The 5,614-nt window shown below is 32.5% G+C and overlaps 1 pseudogene; it reads left to right on the forward strand.

The window, feature by feature from the left end:
* Positions 1 to 301: 301 nt before the first annotated feature.
* LOC112474877 lies at positions 302 to 419 on the forward strand (annotated as a pseudogene).
* Positions 420 to 5,614: the final 5,195 nt, after the last annotated feature.

The following is a 5,614-nucleotide window of genomic DNA, read 5'->3' on the forward strand; positions in this document are numbered from 1 at the left end:
ATCGTTGTGCTAATTCTTAAAGTAGCTTAGAATTCGAGAGTTAATATTTTGTCCATTTGCATTTTAAGCTGTTTTCTGCTGAAATAGGCCTATTAGAATGTACTGATGCAGATTTTATACAATCTCTTTACGTCATGATTTTCACTACAAGTATCTTATATATATAAACTCTATATGGATTTTATGAATGTACTTTCTCTGTGGCTATCCATAGCCAAATCATCATTTAATTTGCTTTAAGTTCATTTTTAAAAAGTATTTGTTGTTTGTATTTTCCTCATTCCTTAAGACAGCTTTTCTTGTCTACGGCATGCCACCCTGAAAAAGCCCGATCCCATCTGATCTCGGAAGTTAAGCAGGGTCAAGCCTGATTGGTACTTGGATGGGAGACCACCTAGGAAGACCAGGTGCTATAGGTGTAAAAAAATAAGAGATTGTAAGCTGACAAGGTCCTTGCAATCTGTGAGGTCAACCAAGGGTTGATAAATAAATAAATAAATAAATAAATAAATAAATAAATAAATAGCTAGCATAAACCTGGAAAAAGGTCAAAGTGGAAAATAAAGATGGCAGAAAATGCTCAATTTTCTTAAATAGATTTTTTTATTTTGGAATAGTTTTAGACTTACAGAAAAGTTATAGAGTACAGAGAGTTCCCATATGCCCTTCTCCCTTGTTAACATGTCATGTTACTACAGTTAGGAATTTGTCGCAACTAATGAACCAATATTATTACATTATCATTAACTAAAGTTTATACTTTATTCCTTAAGATGTCCTTAATTTTATACTTTATCCCTTAAGATGTCCTTAATTTTTTACCAAATGTCCTTTTTCTATCCCAAGATCTTGATACTCACAATACCATACACATCTAATTGTGATGTCTTCATACCTCCTCTTGGCTGTGCTTGTTTTTATTTTTCTTCTCAGGATTAGGCTTCAGTGATGGGTTTAGGGGAGAAAATCCAGCACTGTTCACACCACAGTGTATTAAAGGCACATCCTATTAATATGACTTGTCACTCCTGATGTTAGCTTTGAACTCCTGGCTGAGGTAGTGTTTGTCAGATTTCTCCACTATAACTTCACTCTTTTTTTTCCCTTTTCTGTATTATACTCTTTGAAAGGAAGTTATTATGTGCAGCTCACACTAAGGAAAGGGAAATTATGTTCTATCTCTGTGAATGTGGAATGTTTTGAAAATTATTTGGAATTCTGCATGGGAAATTTATCTATTCTTCTGATTTATTCATTCAGTCATTCATTTAGGTCAGTATGGACTTATGGATATTTGTTTTATATTTTGAGTTATTATTCAATATGAGTTTATTATTTCGTTTTCAAATTGTTCTAGCTTTGACCATTGGGAGCTCCTTCAGTTGACTGCTATATTCCTTTGGCATAGCATCATTGTAGTTTCTTGGGAGTTTTTGTTTTTGGCAGGGGGGAGGTTAGCACTACAAGATGCTCCAAGTACATCTTGTATATCCACTGACTCAGCCCTCTTGGAGGACATATTTTTAAGGAATACTACTTCCTTTTATTGGAGAATTGTACTAGAATTCAAGATCTGTGCCCTAGTTGTGCGCATTGCTACTAGAGCGTCAATATTACTAGGCTCTCTTAGCTGACAAAGGGACTATATGTGTGTATAGTAATACTTGTGTCTGTGTGTGTGTGTGTGTGTGTGTGTGTGTGTGTGTGTGTAATTAAGCTAAACTTGAGTTCATACTGATATCTGCAACTTTAATCTCTTTCCACATGGGTCATTCTAGACTTCTGCCCTTGTTTGTCTGTAATCTCCCACTGCAACGGTGAGAAATTTGTCTAACATTTGCCACCTTTTATACTCTCTTGATTATAGTAGCTTCATAATAAGTCTCAAAATCTGATAATGTGAGTCCTTCATTGTTGTCGTTCTTCAATATTTTGTTGACCCTTCTATATCCTTTGCCTTTCCATATAAATTTTAGACAGTGTATTGATACCTACAAAATAGCTTGTTCAGATTTTGATAGTGATTGTGTTGAATAAACAGATTGATTTGGGGAGAATTATCATAAGAATATTGAGTCTTTTAATCCAGGAACATGGAATATCTATTTAGGTCTTTGATTTCTTTCATCAGTGTTTTGTAGATTTCTGCATACAATTTTGTACATGTTGTTACATCTATACCTAAATACTTCATTTTTTTGGTGCTGTTATAAATGTATTTTAAAAATTTTAAATTTCAGTTATTTATTACTGTTATATAGGAAGGCAGTCGAGTTTCATATATTGATATTGTGTCTTGTGATCTGGCTCTACCTGCTTATTAGCTACAGTAACATTTTTTCTGCACATTGTGTGGTGATTTCTATACAATCATGGTGTCTACAAATAAGAAGTTTCGTTTCTTCCTTTTCAATATGTGTGCACTTTATCTTATTTTATTTCATTAGCTAGGACTTTCAGTATGATGATGAACAAGAATAGAGGATCTCTTTGTCTTTTTTTCAGACTTAGTGGAGAAACATCCAGTATGGTATCATTAACTATGATGTTTAGGTGTAGGGTTCTTTTTTTCTTTAATAGTGATTCTTTATCAAGTTAAGGAAATTCCCCTATATCCTAGAGTTTTTATCATGAATGGATATTGGACTGTGTCAAATGCTTTTCAGCATTTTTCTTTTCTTCTTTTGCTTACTTATGTGGTAGATTACACTGGGAGATTTTAAAATGTTTAATTAGCTTTAGATACCACTTGTTCTTGTTATATAATTCTTTTTTACATATTGTTAGATTCTATTTGCTGATGTTTTGTTGAACATTTTTGCATCTATGTTCATTAAAGATATTGTTCTGTTTTCTTATAATGCCATCTGTTTTACATATTAAGGTAATTCTGTTTTTAGAGAATAGAAAGTAGTCTCTATTTGTATTTTCTGGAAGAGATTGTATTTCTTCCTTAAATATTTGGTGAAATCATCAGTGAAAACATCTGGACCTGGTAATTACTTTTTAGAAGGTTTTAAAATATGGATTCAATTTTAATAAGCTATTCATGTTATCTATTTCTCCTTGAACAAATTTTGGTAGTTTGTATCTTTCAAGCAATTGGTTATTTTATCTATATAATTGGATTTATGAGAATAAAGTTCTATGTAGTATTTCTTTATTATCAGTTGTGATGATCCCCTTTTCATTTCTGATACTTGTAATAGGTATCTTCTCTCATTTTTTCTTGGTTGCCTTGATTAAAAGTTTATCAGTTTTGTTGATCTTTTCAAAGAGTAAGATTTTTAAAACTATCTTCTCTGTTGGATTCCTGTTTTCAATTTCATTGATTTCAACTCTAATTTGCATTACTTCTTGCTTTTTATTCTGCTGCTTTAGTCTTAAATTTCTCATCTTTTTCTAATTTTCTAAAGTCAAATCTTAGGTTGTTGATTTCAGATCTTATTTTCTAATGCACTTAATGCTATAAACATCCTTCTGTGAACTACTTTTGCTGCATCCTACAAATTTTGATGTGTATTCATTTTCATTTAGTTCAAAATATTTAAAAAATTTGGGGGGGTACTTCTTTAGAGTATGTTTTTTAATTTCCAAATATTTGGAGGTTTTCCAGCTATCTCTCTAGAACTTATTTCTGGTTTAATTCTATTGTGATTCGAGAGCATACTTTGTATCCTAAGTTTGTTAACATGAGTCATATGGCCTAGAATGTAATATATTTTGGTGAATACTGCAGGTAATCTTGAGAAAATGTATGTTTTGCTATTGAATGAAATATTCTGTACATGTCAATTAGATCAAGTTGATTGATAGTTTTCATTAGGTCATCTATATCAGGGGTCCCCACCCCCTGAGCCACTGATGGGTACTGGTCTGTGTGACCTGTTAGGAACCCAGCTGCACAGCAGGATTTGAGCGGTGAGAGCGAGCAAAGCTTCCTCTGTATTTGCAGCTGTCCCCTAGCGCTAGCATCATCGCATCAGCCCCAACTCAGATTATCAGGCATTAGATTCTCATAAGAGCCCTGGTCTCTGGTGCCAGAAAGTTTGGAGATTGCTGATCCTTACTGATTTGCTGTCTGCCTGATTTATAAAATAGTGAGACAGAGGTGTAGTCTCCATTAAGAATGAATTTATCTCTTTCTCACATCAGTTCTATCATTTTGCCTCATGTGTTTTCATGGTTTTTTTTTTTTTTAGGTGTGTATATAATTACAATTATTAAGTCTCCTTGGAGAATAAAAAATGGATTTTTTATCATTATGCAATGCTCTTATTTCTCTCTGGATATTTTTCTTATTCTGAAGACCTTTTTGTCTGAAATCAATATTGCTACTCTAGCTTTCTTTTTATTAATGTTAGTATGGTATATCTTTCTCCATGACTTTACTCTTAAACTATTAAAATTTTTATATTTAAAGTAGGGTTTTACAGACAACATATAGTTGGGTCACTTTTATTTTTAAATCCATGCTAACAACTCCTTTCAATGGTTTATTTAGACCAATCGCATTTTAAGTAATTATTGAAATAGTCGAATTAATATTTACCATGTTTGAAATTCTTTTTATTCATTGGATTTATTTCTCCCTGTCTCTTTCTGACTTCTCTGGTTTAACATGACCATTTTCTATTATTCTATCTCTAATCTCAGTATATTGATTATATTATTCAAAATTCAGTGGTTGTCCTACAATTTATATTTTTATCTATTTTAAGTCCACTTTCAATACTATACTCAATATGTAGTGCATGCACCTTATAAGAAATTAGTCTCAATTTCTCCTTCCTTCTCTTGTGACATTGCTATAACTTATTTTACCCATTTATAATCACCCAATATGTCGCTATCATTGTTTTTAAAAGTTATCTTTTAGATAAAATTAAAATTAGGAAAATATTTTACCTTTATATATTCCCTCTTTAATGCTTTTCTTTATGTAGATCTACCTTTCTATTTTATTTTGTTTTAATTATTTTTTTATTAAGTTTATTGGGGTAACATTGGTTAATACAATTATATCATTTTCAGGTGTACATTATCATTTGACATCTGTATATTCTATTGTGTGTTTACCACCCAAAGTCCAGTTTCCTTCAGCTACCATATATTTGATTCCCTTTACCCACTTCACCCTCCCCCTACCCCTCTATATTTGATCCTTTTTATCCCATCTACTTCTCCCCTCCTCCCCCACACCAGTAGTAACCACTACTCTATAGTCCTCTGGTAACCACTAGTCTATAGTCCATCTCCATGAGTCTCTGTTTGTTTGTCCTGCTCATTTGTTGCTTTTAGGTTTATATCCCACATATAAGTGATATCGTGTGATTTTCAACTTTTTCTGTCTGGCTTATTTCACTTAGCATGATTATCTCGAGGTCCATCCATGTTGTTGCAAATGGCAGTATTTCATCTCTTCTTATAGCTGAGTAATATTCCATTGTATATATGTAGCACAGCTTCTTTATCCAGTCATCTATCGTAGGACATTTCAGTTGCTTCCATGTCCTGGCCACTGTGAATAATGCTGCTATGAACATCAGTGTGCAAATATCTTTTCGAATATGGATTTTCAAGTCTTTGGGGTAAATACCCAGCAGAGGGATTG

This window comes from Pteropus alecto, unplaced genomic scaffold (assembly GCF_000325575.1).
Source record: "Pteropus alecto unplaced genomic scaffold, ASM32557v1 scaffold7, whole genome shotgun sequence".
NCBI classification, from domain to species: Eukaryota; Metazoa; Chordata; class Mammalia; order Chiroptera; family Pteropodidae; genus Pteropus; species Pteropus alecto.